Here is a 21956-nt window from a genome sequence, read left to right as displayed (position 1 = left end):
CCCGTTGTGGTCGGGTATGGGTTCCTATATCTAGTGGGGTCAGACAGATTGTGTTGGAGGAGGCTCATAAGTCTCGATTTTTTATCCATCCGAGGGCCACCAAGATGTATCGGGATCTGAGATTGAGCTATTGGTGGTCGTGTATGAAGAGAGAGATCGCTTGGTATGTGGAGAGGTGCATGAACTGCAGGATGGTCAAGGACGAGCATCAGAGGCTGCATGACAATCTACAGCCTCTGGAGGTTCCCATGTAGAAACGAGGGCAAATTTCGATGGATTTCATCACCAAGTTGCCGAAGACGGCAAAGGGTTTGACTTCGGTCGCCGTGAAAACCAATACAGACCTCCACCGGTTTGTACTCAAACCCATAAGCTTTCAGTGTTGTTTTGCACACAAGAATAGCAACGTAGGTTGTATCAGGGGAGAAGATTGAAGTATTGATTTTTCCGATGATTCCAAGCAAACTCACACTGATAAGATCTGCTACCTATGTGAATCTGTAATTCGAGATTCGAGGAGTTAAAAGAGAGGAAGTATTTTTGAGGTGTTGATAACTATGAGCGAGTAGCCTAATATTACCTTGATTCTGTTGTTGGCGTCCATATCCAACAATTTGGGGAATCAGAAAAAGCGATTGATAACTGTCTCGCAGCTAACATGTAACATTTCTTCCCGCTACTTTTATCCAACCAAAAACTCTGTTGAAATTAGATTAAGAGAATCAGATCGATACAATTCAAAACTTGTTTCGCATTTCGAGATCTAAAAATCAATTTGTTTTGATCATTTTTCGTGTTTATGAAGATTGGTAGAAGAATATGACATTAACCGGAGTCAAATGAAATGAAATAGGAAAGTTATTCAGAAGTTTACTTTGTTTCCTTCGTCTATGACGACTGGATGATCACAGAGACGCATATAAATCTCATTCTTTGATGCGACTGAACCACCGTCCGCCATTTCCAGCTGTGTGAAACTCTCCCAAACGCTGTCCCACTGTATCGCGAAACGGAAAACGGAATTGACGGAGGACAACCGGGAAACATCTCGAGCGCTGGTGAGTGCCAATGCTTCAGCTACGAATCCTTCCGGCAAAAACTTGAAGAAATCCTCCTTCGTAGCTACTTTCAACTTTTGAACAAATGTTAGATATTAGTCTTTTTAATGTGGGTGGGGATATATGTTCATACTTAGACACATAACGTCAATGGATGGCGTGTTTAAAATGTGGTTCATCCGAAAATTTATTAATTTATAAATTAAACTTGATTATAGTCTGTAAACCATGGTTATAAAAATAATTAAAATTTTATAATAAAATCATAATTATTAATCAATTATTTTTCAATGAATTATTAATTAAATATGATTTTGTAGGATTTTCAATATAGAAATACAACTAATTATCGGCAATCATAATTGAAACTTATTCAAAATGAATTTAACTTTCTCCTAAAAATCAAAAATCAAATAAATAATTGTCCAACTTATTATCAATATCAATACTTTTTCAAAATAAAAAATGATGAGAAAATAACAAATGTCATTTTTATAGAATATTTGAAAAGAAAATATAAATTATAAAAAAATTACAAGTGACACTAATAATTACGTCTCCCGTCCCAAAATTATTGTCCACAAACAAAAAACACACAGATTATGGAAGTATTAATTACCACTAATTTTATACAATAAAATGACAGTTTTGTCATTACTTTGCATTTAATGTTCCATAAAATGTTTAGTTGGTTAATTAATAATGATGAATATTTTGGTAAAAATGTTATTTATTTTTAGAAGTAGGCTATTATTTTGGGTTAAACCAAAAAGAAAAGATGAACTATAATTTTGGGACGGAAAGAGTATTATTTTATTAGTATACGAAGATGGAAAAAGTATACGAGTGGTATGTAATTATGTATATTCTTTAAAAATTGGGTTCGAAATTTCATTATATCTTTTTGGTACATGTTTTATGTTATATTTGAAGTTTAAACCGTTAATCTCATACGTACATGTGGCTTGTAGGGCGGACTTTCCATTGTTCGGTGAATTTATTTTTTTGTGGGAAAACAAAGTTAAATGCTTTAATGAGAAATGATGTGACAACCACCTCGGATCCACATTTAACTTGTGTCATTAAATATTATGGAAATAAAAATTAATTAAAGAATATGATTTGAGATGGGTACATGACTTTCCATTTTAAAATTAGATTTTTTTAACTAATAATCAAGTCAATGACAAATACAATTTTCTTAATGGACCTCTTTTTCTTCTTTTTTTAACTTTACATATTTCCTTCGTGGCACCGGTCTCATTCTTGACAGGTGTTTCTTAATTCCAGAAATATTTCGAAATTTTTTACTGTAAACGCTATTTACCATTTTCATTGTAGCTTTTTATGAATTTTATTTCTGAAATAAGCTTTAATTGTTCTAAAATTATTCCAATATAATTTAAAGTTTCACTCGTATGCATACATTTTATATTCAGAAAATATCCCAATCCATATTCAATAATATACATTACAAATGCAATTACAGCCAAATTACTATACTTCACAACAAAAAGAAATAAGTTGTTTTCCAATAAACCAAACTGATTTCAAAGGCTAAAAAGAGTGGTAACACTTTTGGCATGTTGACACATAGAATTTTTTATTTTTTTATGACACATAGACTTAGCATGTTTTGCATAAAAAAGGTAGGGAGTGGAAATGTGACAATTTAATAGGTTTAATTTTGAAGAAAAAAAATTCAAATGTATAAATAAATACAAATTAGCCAATCACAATACACATTTATACTTTCTCTCTCCTTTCTCTTCTCGCCACACACATATCACCCCTTTCTTAGCACCTTCTTTAGCATAAGGCAGGGAGTGGTATAATATCTTTAGCATTTCCTTTGACATCTCCCTTAACACCTCCACTCCCTTTAGCCTAAATTCCAATACAACTTACTAGTTTCTTAATTATTAATTCTTACTTACAACAAGGATTTGGGCGACAACTCCGGTGACGGTTCGGACGGTGCTTTGATGTGATATGGTATTTTAATTATTCTTATGTTTTAGTTTGATTTTTATTGAATTTTGTACCTTTTATTTTGATGTAGTGAAATATTCCCATTTTTATTAATTTCATTAATTTCATATTTATTAAGATATTTTTTTATTAACTGCACTTATTTCTTAAATTATATTATAATATTGTTATTTAAAAAAAGGGAAAAAATAAAAGAAAATAAAAGGTGATCATTTCTTATGTTAAACGGAATGAAGGAAGAGTGTACGAAAATAATATCGTCACAAGTGGCAGAATAAAATTGAGGGATTATGGGGAAAACACCATCCAACCTAAGGTTTGAATCCGAGAACATTCAACCTTTGAAGTGACTACCCGTTTGAAAAAAAAAACTATAAATGAAAACCAAACGTGTTGAAACATGAAGTGGCCCTCGGCAGCTAAGAAATGTATTGAAGTACCGAAAACATGTTTTGTTTGCTGCGGTAGAAGGTTTTGTTGAAGATCAATTGCGAAGACTTAGATGATCACACTGAAGACTTGATTTGCCGGAGTGAAGGGGGTTGACACGAAGAGTAGATTCTTTTTGTCTTATGTACGTCGAAATGTTAGAAAAGTAATGTTCACCTTTTTGACATTATGTATTAGATGAGATATGTCAGTTCAAGTGTGGCAAACATGACCACCTTACTTTGGAGTATTTTATTATTTATCATGTAACTCGTTCTGCTATATATAGATGACCATGTTGATCGATCTAAGCACCACTTCTCAGACTTTCACTGTATTACTCTTTATTGAATACAAGACTTCATTATCTTCATAATCTTTTACTTATGTTGTTCATCAATTACTAACTTGTGTTTGAATGCAAACATTGTTACGATTCAACTAAGTATTTCGAATCAACCATGGTAAAATCTGGAGTCTCAAAGAAACAATCAAAACCAACCGGTTCAACCTCACCTGCCAAGAACACAAGTCCCACGATTACAGCAAGCAACTATCAAGCAATCTTCAAAGATCATGAACTTTATGATGCGACAATCAAGCTGACGATTCGATTCTTGCCGAAACACCCATTGTTTGGACATTTTGATGCTTTCATTGAAGTTCTTCCCCAATCTGTGGACTTTAACTGTGCTTTTTCTACATTTAGACCTTTGGATAAACTCGATGAAGTTCATCTCAAACTCGTAGATGAATCAATAGCGATCCTCAGGAAACCTGAATTTCTTGAAGCCATCAACCTCAGAATTCCTCCTTCAACCACTTTCAAAAATCCTAGCAATTCTAACATCTTCAAAGCTCTTTACAAGATAGGTTATCAAGCAAAACTCAAAGCAATTGCTGAATTCAAAAAGTGGAAACATCCAACTGTGTGGCAGTGCGTATGTCACTATGTGATTCAATGCTTATCAGGAAGAAATGGTGGAACATAAAACATGCCGAAACAACTAATGGATATTGTTTGGAGCATCTTCACCGAAGATGATGTTGATTATGGAACTATCTTTTAGGATGATTTCATTCAGTATGTTGGCAAATCACCCAAGGAAGGAATCACCGAGCTCCATCCTCAAGGTTCTGGTCACTTTGCTTGGTGGATCTTCACAAAAAACCGGAATCAGTTTAGGAGATGAACTCAACTGCTTTTCATGACGGCTGGCTATCTATCAAAAAAGAGTATAACAGGAGTATGGAAGAATATTACTAGCACCAAAAAAGATATTAACTCTTTTGGATTGAGTTTTCATAGTGTATGTAGGAAAAATATAAACTCAGGGGACAAAACACAATTATAGAATGATGTGTGACTCGGAACGGATACCTTAAAGACAATATTCCCATTATTATATGCATTAGATAAGAATAAAAGTTGCAAAGTGGTTGAGAGAACTATAGTCGGTGGATCCTCTTGGCAATAGAAATCTAGTCTTGTTGATCTCGTGTTATGCTTAGATTTGGACCGGCTAAATAGAGCTAAAGCACACATCATAACTCGACCTAGGGTAGACACATGGACTTTCCCGTTAGATGCAAAAGGAAGATTAATAGTTGCCTTGTTAAAGAGGAGAATTGCCAACATACACGTAAAGAATTTAATGCAATGCATGGTTGTAAGGAATCAAAAGATCCCAATAAAAGTTACTTGTTTCATATGGAGAGCTAGTCTTGGGCGTATCCCATATGTAAATGTATTGCAACAACAAGGAATCAATGTAGACTCATCCTTATGTAGTTCTTGAATTGGAAATAAGGAATGTGCTGATCACATCCGTGAGACATGTCCGTTTGTTGTCAAGATTGATGAACATATCTTTACCTGGTGTGGTATTGGCGGAACCTCATTTCAAAATGTGGGTGATCTCATTCAGTTAGCAGCATCATGTGTCGATGTCCCAAAAAGAGATATTTTTATGGATATTTGTTATGTGATGCGTTGCGTGTCACACCCTAAAACCGGAACGGCGGAAACGTTCGGGGGTGGAGGACGTCATGTTCAGTATCACAACAATGCAAAGTAGTAAACAAGCAACAACATCATCCATTGCATTAATAATATAATTTCATACAAGTGTGTTCTGTCAAGTTTTATAGACACCAAAAATATACATCAAAATAAAAGATGAGTCTTGAACGAGCTCCATCTTCTCAAAAACCTAGCTCCGGTACCTGTCTACTGGCGACCTGAGAATACAAGTTATTTTGAAAGAGTTTATCAGCTTTAAAGCTGGTGAGATCATAAGTATATTAGTGTCTGTATTTGTTATGAAAGTGTTTGTAAGTCTTGTAATGTATAAGTTTTGTAAAAGTTTGTAATTGTTTGAACTCTCCTAGAAAACCCTATGTTTCCTACTAAAAGTAGCCTTCTACCAAGGCATCTAGTATCTGTGTGTGTGTCTCTGGTAAGAGTGTGTATTTTCCCAAATCTGACTATCATTAACCAAAAATATAGTTTTCTTCATTATTGTTTATTGTGTGAATATCACAAAGTAAATGTAAAGGGAAAATGAAATAGTACTGTAGTGTTGTATTAAGTAACTACTGCTGTACTAATTACTTTAAACCAATTTGTTATTTAAAGTACCATGTGACCGGCTTGTATCCTGCTACCGACTCTATAGAAAAACGACGATGTAAGACGTCATAAGAAATGACGTTTGGCACCCGTAGACTTGCAAGTCCCACTGTAGCGAGCAGCAAGGTGTAGGATAGTCAATCCAGTATAGATCTATACACAAACTCATACGCTCTCCATTTAAGGAGATTCTGGATACAAAACGGGTCATGACAGGTAGTGCCATGCTCCCGTTAAGTGGCTCACATAACTGTAAGTAATGTATATGTATATGTATATGTATGTGCTAGTTGTATTGTGTGTTCTTTCTCTGTCTAGCCTGTATGTTTTGTTTCTCATCACTGTGTATTATGTTTGTTTCTCATCACTATGTATTATGTTTGTTTCTCATCACTATGTATTATGTTTGTTTCTCATCACTATGTATTATGTTTGTTTCTCATCACTATATATTATGTTTGTTTCTCATCACTATGTATTATGTTTGTTTCTCATCACTATGTATTATGTTTATTTCTTATCACTATGTATTACTCATGAATGAAGTGACTCATTGTATGTTTCATTGTTCTAGTAATAGTATCTTCCTAAACTATACCTATTATAGTTTACTAGTAATGTTGTTTGTGTATATGAACATGTTTGTATACATTTGCTACCCAAAGGCATTGAACTGAATGAAAGAAGTAACCTTTTATATCTATACACATATACATGATATATAACTAGGATTCAAACGACCTTCGGACAAATAACCCGAATACCCTAAGTCCACAACCAAACAAGGAACAGGAAGTAAGGTGAGCTATCAGTCCTAAGTCCTTTCAATCCTACTTATATAATTATATCCATATAGATACACATAATATAAGTTAAAAGAGTTTAATAAAAGTATTTGATATGTAAAAGAGTTTGTAAAACAGTTTGAAGTAAAACAGTTTGATAACACAGTTTGAAAAGTAAGAAATCCACTTGTTTGGTAGTTATTAATCACATGTGATTGATATAATAAGTATAATAGTTCAACTTGTATTCCCCCCCATAAAAGCATTTAAAAACATTTAAAAGGTTAATTAAGAGGTATGAACTCACCTGTAGTGAGTGGTTTGGATGAACTGATGATATAGGATTGCTAGGTGTCAAGTGAAGACTTGTACACACACAATGATCCTAGTTAACATATAATAACACATATATGTATCCAATTAGTCTTTAAACAACTAATTAACAAAGTTAAGACATCCTAAGACATGAAAAACACCTTATATAAGTGCTATAAGTTCTAAGGATTGCATCTAAGTGTTGTAGGACATTGCTATTGAGTTTAGGGTTCAAGGGGACCCTTTATTGGAGTTTACGGTTTTGTGACCATAACTCATTGAGTTTACGGTCGTAAACCCATGAGTTTACGGCCGTAAACTCATGTTTCTTTGACCATTTTGTGTTTTTAAGCCTTAAAGATCACAAGAAGCATTCCTACTTCATGTTTAAGCCTTAGGAAGAGATTAGGGCACCATTTCACTCCTTTTAGGAGTTTACGGTCCTTGGACCATTTCCCTTTGGGTTTACGGCCGTAAACCAAAATGGTTTATGGTCTTTTGATGTTTTCAAGTACTAAGCACATCAAGGAAGGGATCTAGGCTAGTTTCCAAGGCTTAGAAGGGACTAGGGCACACTTTGGCACCCTTTTTGGGGTTTACGGTCCAAGAACATCTTGGACCGTAAACACCTTTGATCCTTGGTTTCTTGGGTGTTTTCTTGATGTTTAGAAGTGTAACAAGCTCTATAATACTCTAAGATAGAAGTACTTACTAGGTAGAAGCTTGAAAAGGTGCTAAAAGTCCAAGAACACTAGTGTGTGTTCTTGGTGTTCTTGGTGAAACTTGAAGATCTACACTTTTGGAATGATTTCACGGATGGAATCATGTTAGATCACTAGATTAAGTAAGATATCAACTTTTTAGGGCTAGAAAAACTTACAAGTTGAAGATCTTGAAGAAATGTTGGATGATACTTGAGAGAGAATTGAGATTTGGATCTTGAAAATGTGAAAAATGGTAAAATATGACTAAGTGTCATATTTATACCCCCTTTTAGGGTTTACGGCCGTAAACACCTTTGTTTAGGCTGTAAAATCCAAACTCTTGGAGTTTTGGAATAATATTGTTGCACAATAAACCCTAGGGCATCCTCTCTCCTGGTATCTCCTGAAGTACTAATCTTAAAATACTCAAACTTATTCCAAAAAGCTTGAAAATTAGCAGAAACAGTTCTGACTCCTATTGAAGTGAATGGTTGTATAGATTAGAAATTTTGGGTTGTCACATCATCCCCCCGTTAGAAGGAATTTTGTCCCGAAATTAGAGTTTAAGCAAATAAGTAGTTACAAATAACTAAGTAAAAAGATGAGGATATTTCAGTTTCATCTGATCCTCTCACTCCCATGTGAATTTAGGTCATCGCTTGGCGTTCCAGCGAACCTTCACTATCGGGATACGACTTTGTTTCGTTTGCTTGACCTCCCGGTCCATGATCTCTACTGGTTCTTCCACGAAGTTGAGGCTCTCGTTGATCTCGATCTCGTCGAGTGGGATTACAAGAGTCTCGTCGGACAGACACTTTTTCAAGTTCGAGACGTGGAAAGTAGAATGTACGTTACTGAGTTCGCGCGGTAAGTTAAGTTTGTAAGCTATAGGGCCGATTCTTGCGAGAATCTCGAAAGGCCCTATGTACCTTGGATTTAGCTTTCCACGCTTTCCGAAGCATATCAAGCCCTTCCAGGGTGAGACCTTCAATAGAACACGGTCGCCCACCTGGAATTCCAACGGTTTCCTTCGTTTATCAGCGTAGCTTTTCTGTCGGTCTCTAGAGGCTTTCAATCGTTCACGAATTTGAACGATCTTCTCTGTCGTTTCCCGAATGATCTCCGGACCTGTGAGAGTGCTTTCAGGAATTCGTCCTTTAGCTAACTGGGTATCACCCACCTCAGCCCAGCACAGAGGGGATCTGCACTTCGGCCATAGAGGGCCTCGAATAGAGCAGCCTTTATGCTTGTGTGATAACTGTTGTTGTAGGAAAATTCGACAAGGGGTAGATGAGTATCCCATGCTTTCCTAAAGTCAATCACACAGGCTCGCAACATATCTTCCAAGGTTTGGATCGTCCTCTCACTTTGCCTGTCTGTCTGTGGATGGTAGGCTGTACTCATGTCCAGCCTAGTTCCTAGGGAACTTTGTAACGACTGCCAAAACCTCGAAGTGAATCTGCTATCTCTGTCTGAGATAATGGATATGGGAACACCGTGCAGTCATACAATCTCCCTAATGTAAGTTCTTGTAAGCTTCTCCATCTTGTCTGTTTCCTTGATAGGCAGGAAGTGTGCGGACTTGGTCAATCTGTCGACGATGACCCATATGGTATCAAATCCACCCGTTGTCTTGGGCAACTTGGTTATGAAGTCCATAGTGATCCGCTCCCACTTCCATTCCGGTATCTCTGGCTGTTGTAGTAGACCTGAGGGTTTCTGGTATTCGACCTTGACCTTTGCGCAAGTAAGGCATTTACTTACGAAGGTAGCAATCTCTGCTTTCATGTTAGGCCACCAGTATAGCTTTTTAAGATCTAGATACATCTTATCTGAACCTGGGTGGACGGAATAACGAGTGTTGTGCGCCTCGTTCATGACTAAGTCTCTGAACCCACCGACTTTCGGGGTCCAGATCCGATCCATGAAATAATAAGCTCCGCCACCCTTAACCTCCAAGTTCTTATCCATCCCTCTTAGAGATTCACCCGCCACATTTTCAGGTTTCAAAGCGTCGAGCTGAGCCTCCTTAATTTGTGTGGACAAGTGCGAATGGATAGTCATAGTCAATGATTTGACTCTACGACCAGAATATTCTTTCCTACTTAGGGCGTCAGCTACTACGTTGGCTTTACCCGGATGATAACGAATTTTGCATTCGTAATCACTGAGTAGCTCGACCCACCGTCGTTGTCTCTTATTGAGCTCCTTCTGGTCGAATATATGTTGTAGGCTTTTGTGGTCTGTAAAGATTGTGCTCTTTGTGCCGTACAGGTAGTGTCTCCAGATCTTCAGAGCAAACACAACTGCTCCTAGTTCAAGATCGTGTGTGGTGTAGTTGACCTCATATGTCTTCAGCTATCTCAAGGCATAGGCGATGACCTTACCTCGCTGCATCAGAACACATCCGAGTCCTTGATTTGACGCATCGCAATAGACAACGAAGTCTTCTATCCCTTTGGGGAGGGATAGTATTGCTGCGGTGCACAAGGCTCGCTTGAGCGTTTGGAACGCTCTCTCCTGCTTCTCTTCCCAGTCAAAGGCCACGCCCTTCTGGGTCAGTGTCGTAAGAGGTTTCGCAATGCGGGATAAGTTCTGAATGAACCTGCGATAGTAGCCAGCGAGGCCTAAAAATTGACGAATTTATGTAGGCGTCTTCGGTGCTGACCAGCTCTCAATGTCTTTGATTTTGGAAGGGTCCACGTGTATTCCCTCTTCGCTAACCACGTGCCCTAAGAATGCGACTCGTCGGATCCAAAATTCGCATTTCGAGAACTTCGCATAGAGCTTCTTCGAACGAAGTGTTTCTAAGACCTGTCGTAGATGTTGACTATGTTCTTCCTTACTACGAGAGTAGATAAGTATGTCATCGATGAAGACGATGACGAACTGATCCAAGTAAGGACGACACACCCTATTCATTAAGTCCATGAATACTGCAGGCGCGTTTGTTAATCCGAACGGCATCACTACGAATTCGTAGTGCCCATAACGAGTTCGGAAGGCTGTCTTCGGAACATCCTACCCTAGCACTCATAGTTGGTGATATCCGGATCTTAAGTCGATCTTTGAAAAGAAGTTCGTCCCTTGAAGTTGGTCAAATAAATCGTCAATACGAGGCAGAGGGTAACGATTTTTGATGGTTTTGTTGAGCTCCCTGTAGTCGATGCACATACGAAACGATCCGTCTTTCTTCTTGACGAACAAGACTGGAGCTCCCCAGGGTGAGAAGCTTGGTCTTATAAAGCCCTTGCTGAGCAGCTCGTTAAGTTGACAGGATAGTTCTTGCATCTCTGCAGGTGCTAGACGATAGGGCGATTTGGCTATGGGGGTAGCCCCTGGAACTAAGTCGATTCGAAACTCGACTTGACATTGCGGAGGTAGTCCTGGGAGTTCTTCTGGAAAGATGTCGGGAAAGTCGCGTACTACTGGAATGTTCTGAATGTCTTTCGTTTCTTGGCTCACATCGACCACATGAGCAAGGAATGCGCGACATTTCTTTCGCAAGAATTTCTGAGCTTGAATGCTCGAGATGATACGAAGGTTCGTGCCGGGTTTGTCGCCATAAACTACTAGGGTTTCGCCAGACGGCAGATTAAGGCGTACAACCTTCTCGTAACACATGATGTCGGCACGATGAAGACTCAACCACGCCATGCCGATAATGACGTCAAAACTTTTAATTGAGACCGGCATGAGATCGATTGAAAAAGAATGTCTATCTAAAGTTAGGGTACACCCTATGTATATACTGCTAGTGCTCTCTGTCTTTCCATTAGCCATTTCTACAGTGAACGGTTCTTTAAGTGCTCATGATTTTTGCTTAAGTAAATGAGCAAATTTTTGGTTCACGAAACTTCTCTCCGCTCCACTATCAAACAGTATGCATGCATAAGAGTTATCGAGGAGAAACGTACCAGTGACCACTGTGGGGTCGGCAACCGCTTCCTCGTGGCCTATGGCCAGAACTCTTGCCACTCCACCGGCATTCCCTGCCTTCGGGCAGTTCCTTTTGTAGTGGCCTACCTCGCCACAACCGTAGCAAGTTTGGCTCACACCAGCGCCGGGGACTTGGGTGATTGGCCTCGCCGGAGCTTTGCAGAAACGAGCAGTGTGCCCCTTCCTGTTGCAGTGCAAACACTGCATTTCCCGGCAGGCTCCTACGTGGTGGAAGTTGCACTTGTTGCACTTGGGCAAACTTCCAGCGTACTGCTTTACTGGAGCAGCAGGAGTGGCAGGTGCTATCGCACTATGAACTGCCACGATCTGCTGCTTTTTGGCAGCCTTCTTCTTTTTCTTGTCATCCCAGAATTTCCGCTTGGAATCAGCGGTTCTGGCGGGTTCCGAGATGACCAGGGTTGTTGTTGCGGCCGGGGTACGAACCCCATGGTCTATGAGCCGGTGTGCCAATCGCTTGGCACTATCAAATGTAGTGGGGTTTGAAGCCAAAACATTTCCCTGGAATGGAGGCACCAGCCCCCATATGTATCTTTCAATCTTCTTCCCCTCTGTATGAACCATGTTGGGACAGAGGGCCACCAGTTCACAGAACCTGGCGGTGTAGGAGACTATGTTGGAGCCCTTCATGGTTAGGCTCCACAGTTCTTCCTCCAGTTTTTGGATTTCGCCCCTCGGGCAGTACTCTTCAACCATTAGTTCTCTCAGGGCTTCCCAGCCCATAGCATTTGCCACTATAAGGGATAGTGACTTGACATGGCTATTCCACCATGTTAGGGCTTTTGCCTCGAAGGTGCAAGCAGCAAACTTGACCTTGCTCCCTTCTGGAGAGGAGCAGATTTCGAAAACCGACTCTGTCTTTTCGAACCATTGCGAGAGGGCAATGACTCCGCCAGTCCCTTTAAAGGACAATGGCTTGCAGTTAGTGAAGTCCTTATAGGAGCACTCTCACAAGCGCACAGGGATTTCACCATGAGTAGAGTGAACAGGGGTTCCTCCTCCAGTGGAACCAGACGAATGATATTGAGCCATGGCTGTAGCCACAGCCGCAGCTACATCAGCATTCAGGGCTGCCGTGTCGAATTGAGGAGCAGGTGGTGTTGGTGCGGGAGGATCGCTCCTTGTCGATCGATGTGGAGGCATCTTTCAACTAAAAGTTTACAAAGACGAAGATATTGATAAGAATTTAATAGGAAATAGATAAGAATGACCCATGAACTAACTCTCCATAGTCCCACAGCACAAATGAATAACACGATTGATTGTAAACGAAAGCATTTGGATATAATTTCCCTGAGATTAGATATCTGTCAATAATACTGGAATTACAGATGAAATGAGTTCGGGAAAAATGACCTAGAAGTAGGCCTTACATCAACCAAGATGGGAAAATTTTGACAGACTACTACCTAATCAAGACCTAACGGGTCTAAGATTTACAAGGATAGGAAATTAGACTAGAGTTTTTACACAAACTAGGTTATATCCAAAAGAGAAGTCGATGAGACTCTATCGGCGACGAGAACTGCTAGAGTGAGTTCTTGAATCCGACAGAAGGCGTTCTATGTCTCTCACGCGCCTATCAGATCTTGCTTGCTGAGCTCGAAGTTCCCTGACTTCAGCTTGGGTTTCAGTAAGTTCCCTCTGTAGAACTGCATTGCGGACCTGAGTCCTTTCATGAGCAGACTCTAGCTGGCGAATGCGGACAGTGTTAATGCCAGAGTTGGCGTCAATCTCCACTACTCGGTCAATAGCTGCTCGACCTTGCTCGGTGTTCCGAGCAATCCTACGAACCATGATGGGTAGGACCCTGTCAGCTGAACCTCCCTCGGTGAGGTTGTAAAAGCTTCTATCTCCATTGTAGGGAATGGGTTGACCCTGCTCCTGACTCCATCTATTCAAGTTTGTGGCCCACAGAGGAGTGGGTCCTTGAAATGCTGGACGAGGGTTTGGATTTGGGTCTTGAGCAGCTGGGGGTTGGTTGTTGACTTCTGGCTCCGAGTCAGAACCATCAGAAAAGCCTTCAGCTTCGTGATCATCCAATGGGATTGGGTGATCATCTTCTGGCTCTTCTCCCAGCCATCCTGGATTGCTGTGGTTGGGGTAGTACAGGTCTCCGGGAAGATGGAATCCAACCATTATATCTACGCGAGAAAAAGGATATAAGAAATAACTAAATAGGCTAACTAATTAGATAATTATAAGATGATCTTTATCAGTTACTCCAACATTTGCGTAGTGCATACCAGTCATATGTAACCTAGACAGGATAGACCTTCGAATAAGTGACCCTAACTCTAAGCCCACAACCAAACAAGGAACAGGAAGTAGAGAAAAGATCACAGATTCTAAGTCTATGCCATCCTAGTTACCTATAACCTTAATGTATCCACCCCGCAACTATTGACATACTAATAAAGTCCTTTTTAGTTCTCAGATAAGTAATTAATAGTCACACAAAATACTCCTATAGTATTTTAAGTTTATGTTCTGTTCTACTGTTCTTGTTGTAGAAGTGTTGGTAAGTTTTTAGACTTGTTGCAACCTCACAACCATACTTAGGCACATGCTAATCACTCCTCGGATAATGTAGTTGATCAGGCTACATCTTCCCAGGGTTGACCATATGTCTCTAAGTCTACTTGTGCTGTCCAACAATCGTAATACTTTTATTCTGTCCTAGTGACATTGATTTTAGTATGAATGCAGGTATGTATACTTGGTTATATATTTTATTATTTAAAAGTATACACTCTTTATCAGAGTATTTTAATCCCGCTGTATTTATAGTTCGTATATCTTTTATGGGTTGATACACTCGATTCACTATAAACAATGCTTTGATACCAATCTGTCACACCCCAAAACCGGAACGGCGGAAACGTTCGGGGGTGGAGGACGTCATGTTCAGTATCACAACAATGCAAAGTAGTAAACAAGCAACAACATCATCCATTTCATTAATAATATAATTTCATACAAGTGTCCTCAGTCAAGTTTTATAGACACCAAAAATATACATCAAAATAAAAGATGAGTCTTGAACGAGCTCCATCTTCTCAAAAACCTGACTCCGGTACCTGTCTACTGGCGACCTGAGAATACAAGTTATTTTGAAAGAGTTTATCAGCTTTAAAGCTGGTGAGATCATAAGTATATTAGTGTCTGTATTTGTTGTGAAAGTGTTTGTAAGTCTTGTAATGTATAAGTTTTGTAAAAGTTTGTAATTGTTTGAACTCTCCTAGAAAACCCTATGTTTCCTACTAAAAGTAGCCTTCTACCAAGGCATCTAGTATCTATGTGTGTGTCTCTTGTAAGAGTGTGTATTTTCCCAAATCTGACTATCATTAACCAAAAATATAGTTTTTTTCATTATTGTTTATTGTGTGAATATCACAAAGTAAATGTAAAGGGAAAATGAAATAGTACTGTAGTGTTGTATTAAGTAACTACTGCTGTACTAATTACTTTAAACCAATTTGTTATTTAAAGTACCATGTGATCGGCTTGTATCCTGCTACCGACTCTATAGAAAAACGACGATGTAAGACGTCGTAAGAAATGACGTTTGGCACCCGTAGACTTGCAAGTCCCACTGTAGCGAGCAGCAAGGTGTAGGATAGTCAATCCAGTATAGATCTATACACAAACTCATACGCTCCCCATTTAAGGAGATTCTGGATACAAAACGGGTCATGACAGGTAGTGCCATGCTCCCGTTAAGTGGCTCACATAACTGTAAGTAATGTATATGTATATGTATATGTATGTGCTAGCTGTATTGTGTGTTCTTTCTCTGTCTAGCCTGTATGTTTTGTTTCTCATCACTGTGTGTTATGTTTGTTTCTCATCACTATGTATTATGTTTGTTTCTCATCACTATGTATTATGTTTGTTTCTCATCACTATGTATTATGTTTGTTTCTCATCACTATATATTATGTTTGTTTCTCATCACTATGTATTATGTTTGTTTCTCATCACTATGTATTATGTTTATTTCTCATCACTATGTATTACTCATGAATGAAGTGACTCATTGTATGTTTCATTGTTCTAGTAATAGTATCTTCCTAAACTATACCTATTATAGTTTACTAGTAATGTTGTTTGTGTATATGAACATGTTTGTATACCTTTGCTACCCAAAGGCATTAAACTGAATGAAAGAAGTAACCTTTTATATCTATACACATATACATGATATATAACTAGGATTCAAACGACCTTCAGACAAATAACCCGAATACCCTAAGTCCACAACCAAACAAGGAACAGGAAGTAAGGTGAGCTATCAGTCCTTAGTCCTTTCAATCCTACTTATATAATTATATCCATATAGATACACAGAATATAAGTTAAAAGAGTTTAATAAAAGTATTTGATATGTAAAAGAGTTTGTAAAACAGTTTGAAGTAAAACAGTTTGATAACACAGTTTGAAAAGTAAGAAATCCACTTGTTTGGTAGTTATTAATCACATGTGATTGATATAATAAGTATAATAGTTCAACTTGTATTCCCCCCCATAAAAGCATTTAAAAACATTTAAAAGGTTAATTAAGAGGTATGAACTCACCTGTAGTGAGTGGTTTGGATGAACTGATGATATAGGATTGCTAGGTGTCAAGTGAAGACTTGTACACACACAATGATCCTAGTTAACATATAATAACACATATATGTATCCAATTAGTCTTTAAACAACTAATTAACAAAGTTAAGACATCCTAAGACATGTAAAACACCTTATATAAGTGCTATAAGTTCTAAGGATTGCATCTAAGTGTTGTAGGACATTGCTATTGAGTTTAGGGTTCAAGGGGACCCTTTATTGGAGTTTACGGTTTTGTGACAATAACTCATTGAGTTTACGGTCGTAAACCCATGAGTTTACGGCCGTAAACTCATGTTTCTTTGACCATTTTGTGTTTTGAAGCCTTAAAGATCACAAGAAGCATTCCTACTTCATGTTTAAGCCTTAGGAAGAGATTAGGGCACCATTTCACTCCTTTTAGGAGTTTACGGTCCTTGGACCATTTCCCTTTGGGTTTACGGCCGTAAACCAAAATGGTTTATGGTCTTTTGATGTTTTCAAGTACTAAGCACATCAAGGAAGGGATCTAGGCTAGTTTCCAAGGCTTAGAAGGGACTAGGGCACACTTTGGCACCCTTTTTGGGGTTTACGGTCCAAGAACATCTTGGACCGTAAACACCTTTGATCCTTGGTTTCTTGGGTGTTTTCTTGATGTTTAGAAGTGTAACAAGCTCTATAATACTCTAAGATAGAAGTACTTACTAGGTAGAAGCTTGAAAAGGTGCTAAAAGTCCAAGAACACTAGTGTGTGTTCTTGGTGTTCTTGGTGAAACTTGAAGATCTACACTTTTGGAATGATTTCACGGATGGAATCATGTTAGATCACTAGATTAAGTAAGATATCAACTTTTTAGGGCTAGAAACACTTACAAGTTGAAGATCTTGAAGAAATGTTGGATGATACTTGAGAGAGAATTGAGATTTGGATCTTGAAAATGTGAAAAATGGTAAAATATGACTAAGTGTCATATTTATACCCCCTTTTAGGGTTTACGGCCGTAAATATCATATACTAGCATATAAATATCATATACTTGGGTAATAAAATAGATAGAATACATACCGTTTTTTTGATGTAACTTGTCTTCATGAAGCCTGAGTGCCTAGTGCCCCAAGTGTGACACCTCAAATGGTTCACACAACACCATGAACACTTGGAATAACCTTGAGAATAAGGATACTTTGGTTCTCTCTAATGAAATCGGCCTTGCCCTTTTGTGTACACACACTAGTGCCCATTTCACCAACCAAGGACATCTTTATATAGTGTGGAGATTAGGGTTAAACCCTAATACCCATGACCTTTCATTTCATATGATCCATGGGTTAAACACTCCATGGACTATCCATGAAAGCTTAGCCCAACCTAAATGAACTTGGCCCATCACACACATATATCTTAGAGTCCATATTTAATTAGTTCCTTTTGATCACTTAATTAATTATAAATTAATTCTTGATCAATACTAATTAAATAATATGATTATATATTAATATATTAGAACTTATAATATATTAATACAAATCACTTATATCCTTTTTCCTCATCTTGTCTATCCAATTGTCCCGATGCCATGCAACCCAAATGGACCATGCCGGGTCGGGTCAAGTACATACCAAATATAGTTATGGACTTAGACATTAATCCAACAGTCTCGCACTTGGATAAGTCTAAAACTATTATTGAGTATGACTTCAAAACTCGACTAGCAATCGTAGCTCTCAAAAGCTTCTGTCGAACTCTGACGTGTTAACTAAACTCTGATCTTGTCAATGACTTGTCCATTAGATAAGGGATCATATATTCCTCCATTCTAGATATCATATGGACTGAGACATGGATTATAAATCATTCTCTCTGTCCATTTTTTGTTTCCCGATTTCCGATTTATGACGACTGAGTGATTGAACAAATCAAATCAGTCCTGGCTTGGCCAAGCACTCACATGTGTCATCGCTAAATCATCGAGGGGCCCACAGATACCGCTTTTATCCCGAAGGTAAAAGGAATGGATAAACTTCGACTCATATGGCTTGTTCTACTACTTGTTGAATCATACACAAAGGCACATTTTATAACATCGAGTTACCAATGCGTTTTCGTGCAATCAATGTATAACCAACTCATAGTAACAACTCATATCTCTAGGTTTTAGGAATATAAGATATTATCATTTCATGATCACTCGTGATCAAAACCATGAAGTGATTCAAATGAGCATGGGTTGAATCCAATACTCAGAACTTATGAGCACTCATGAGTGTTGTAGCACCGCTTTGTCCAACATCTTAGACCTCTACAAGCCAACCCATGACAGTCTTGATTCATATATACTTCCAACATATGACTGACTGTGGATAGTTTGAATAACTTAGTCATTTAGGAAGAATGACCTAGTTTATTCTGGAAGTCAAAACATGCAAAATGAAACACAAGAATAAATGAATCAAATATGGTATCAAACCCTATGAATATAAATAGACCACTTCTATTTATAAACATACTGATTACTCATTATTTCATTGTTTTGGTTTTATCAACTTTATACCTGAATTAAAAACACTAGTTGTCCCATGTTCCAAGCATGTACACTATGTTTTTCTAAACAATAGCTTTGCCATACACCAAGTATGCACTCTATGTTTGTCTATGATCCTTACTTTGTGAAATAAACCAATTGAACATAATTTCAATGATTCTAATTTCACACTCCCAAATCCTTATCGAAAAATGTGAGAATTTCAAATTCCTATCATTTATCGAAATCTGTTTAGATTTTAAACTTATATGAACTGACCCTCCTGTAATGAATATGTACAAAGTCACAAAGACTTGTCAACAGTCATTATAAGGTATTCCAATGGAGATCAACTCCATGGAAACTAAGTCTCATATTCAAAGTACATTGCTTTGGACATGCTTCTTGCATTAAGTTTTCTAATCTTACACAGATAACTTCCACCTATGGAGACAACTCCATATTCTCATTTTGACTATCACTTCTGAACAAGAGATGCCTCTTTTCAGAATATGTCAATATGGTCCTTCTAAAATTAGCACTATACTTCCAACTGTCCCTGAGCAACCAATCTTTGGTAAACCTCAGATTGTCCTCGACAATTGCTTAATCATTTTAGTCATATCCAATTCGAGACCTTTTCCCTTCTTAATGCCTCTGGGCATTTGGAAAAATTTAGAAATGACAAATATTATAGCACATGCAATCGATCCTGTACCCAAAGCAAATGGTACACGATTCATGATGTCTCACACAAAGACATGATTCTAGACCAGTCTTTTGCTACAATATTTTTATTTGCCATGTTTTCAAAATTTGACTATGAAGAGGGATGCCGTAATCATAATCGAATTTTGAGAACGCAATATATAGAATTTCCTTAAGTTGAACCAATCCAACATGAAATTCATATATATATTCTTGACTAAAGATGATTAAGGTCTAAATCTAACCCTTTAGAACTGAAATGAAGTATATCCTCTCCCTAACTTATAGCAAAACAACTTTTTCAATCCCTGCAGCCTCACGAATTGAAACTTTTGTTTTCTATAATTAACATTGCTAACTTGCAACACTAACAATAATTATCATGCTCCCACTAACATGATGATTATTAGCATAACACTTATGCTCCCACTAGCTTTAACATGTACTCAGAAATCAGCTGGACTTCTAGAAATCAATACTTTATTGACTTTCTTACCAAAGTTCAGATTTCTGATACGAGATGCTTTGATAAAACATTATCAAAATCATACACCTTTCCTTAGGTAGCATGCATGTGTGTCTAAACAATTTCAGAACTATGAAAAGGGATGCCGTAATCATAGTCTCAATTGTTTAGACCTTTTGCCATCTGCTTCAATTCTACTTGGTGGAAGTGTTTCCTCACCATCATTTTCATGAATCGGAGAGAAACCTTATGACCCTTAGATTTTATGGTGTATGTGTTCTTATCCATGTGAATCGTCAAAACCATAGTCACAAGACAAGGATAATGACAAATCCAAACTCATATAGACTGAACTTATGCAATCTTAACTTCTTGCCACCTGGAAGTACAGGGCCTGCCATTGCTTCCAAGTTGTTATGCTACCAATTGAGAACTTTTAGAACTCCTATGCAAAGCCAACTTTAACTGGAATGGGCACAGAATATGTCAACACGATAGGTTATAAACCTCAAGTCGTGTGCTAGTGAAGAACCTCAGGTTTTATTCTTGATTAGTTATTGAAATTCTTTTTAGGATCTTTAAGACTCCCACTGTCCTCTTGACATATAAGACTATCTTGCCAAATATTCAAGAGATAGTGCAGATTCTTTATCAAGACAAACACTTCACACAATTGGCCTTAGTTGGTCTTTGTTTTATCCAAAACATCACAACTTACCAATTTCAAATGTACAAGAGTAGGACACTTTTACTCTTACATTTGACAAGTGTTTTAAACCTTTCTTTAAGATATGTCACTCAAGTTACAATCTTGGAGTATGACTCTAAGAATTGTTTTGGAACGAAGTATGACTCATCTTCCTGATCTAACCATTTCAACAATTCATGACTCCTCTTCTTAGTCATAAGAATGCACTAAGATGACCTTTAGAGGACTAATTGTGATATGATTTCTAAATCATTAAGATGATCACAAACATGATACTAAAGTACTCTCCCATCTTTTCAGATTTGAGAAACTTTTATCTTTCTGCCTAATTTGATTCTTCCCATTCGTTCTGCCATACATTGAGACTTTTCCAATGTTTCAGAATTATACTTAAACTTGTAAGTATAACCATATTTACTAAAATTTAGTAAATCAAATAGTCTTAACGAGCTTTGTGGTGGACATGACCAGTGCACAAGAATGTGTACTCGATCCCTTTAGTCCTTCACTTGACTCACACATCCATGTGAACAAGTAATTAGTCTTGATTTTCCAATGTTTGAAAGTTCTCATTCATCATACTATTCAACTTGCCTGATTCCAAGTTTCGGTCCAATTGAAACTTGGTCGATGAGGAACTTTCCTGATTTGGTAAATTTAGACACTACCACAAATGAAAGAATCAAATCCATTTTCCAATATTGCTGTCAGTGGAATCATATAAGCAACAATTTTCCACAAATGCCATTGTAAGGATACTTCAAATAAATAAAATTAAACAGATTTCTTTTATTTTAAAACTTTGCGGAAAAACTTATCCTTACAATCCACATGGAAAATTGTTGTTATCTATTCCTTAGCAATATATCATAACTTCTTAAGCAACTGCTCAAAATTCTGATGCGATCGAAATCCACCTTCGCGATCAGAATCAGCATATACTTCCTTTAAGATTTCTCTCTATTCTTTGATTCTTAAAACATCAACATGTGACCCAGTCACATCATGTAATGAGGATCTCCGAATAGAACTTAACAGAGTTAGATAATGGGCTCTACCTGATGTAGAGTCAAACTTATTGACTTT

At 37.7% G+C, this 21956-nt stretch overlaps 1 pseudogene; it reads right to left on the bottom strand.

The window, feature by feature from the left end:
* Positions 1 to 227: 227 nt before the first annotated feature.
* Positions 228 to 2043, bottom strand: LOC145157419 (putative F-box protein PP2-B8; annotated as a pseudogene).
* Positions 2044 to 21956: the final 19913 nt, after the last annotated feature.

Source organism: Lactuca virosa, chromosome 2, assembly GCF_052849685.1.
Source record: "Lactuca virosa cultivar CGN04683 chromosome 2, Lactuca_virosa_CGN04683_v6, whole genome shotgun sequence".
Lineage (NCBI taxonomy): Eukaryota > Viridiplantae > Streptophyta > Magnoliopsida > Asterales > Asteraceae > Lactuca > Lactuca virosa.
Note: the sequence above shows the minus strand (reverse complement) of the source record. Positions and strands in the feature narration are given on the sequence as shown.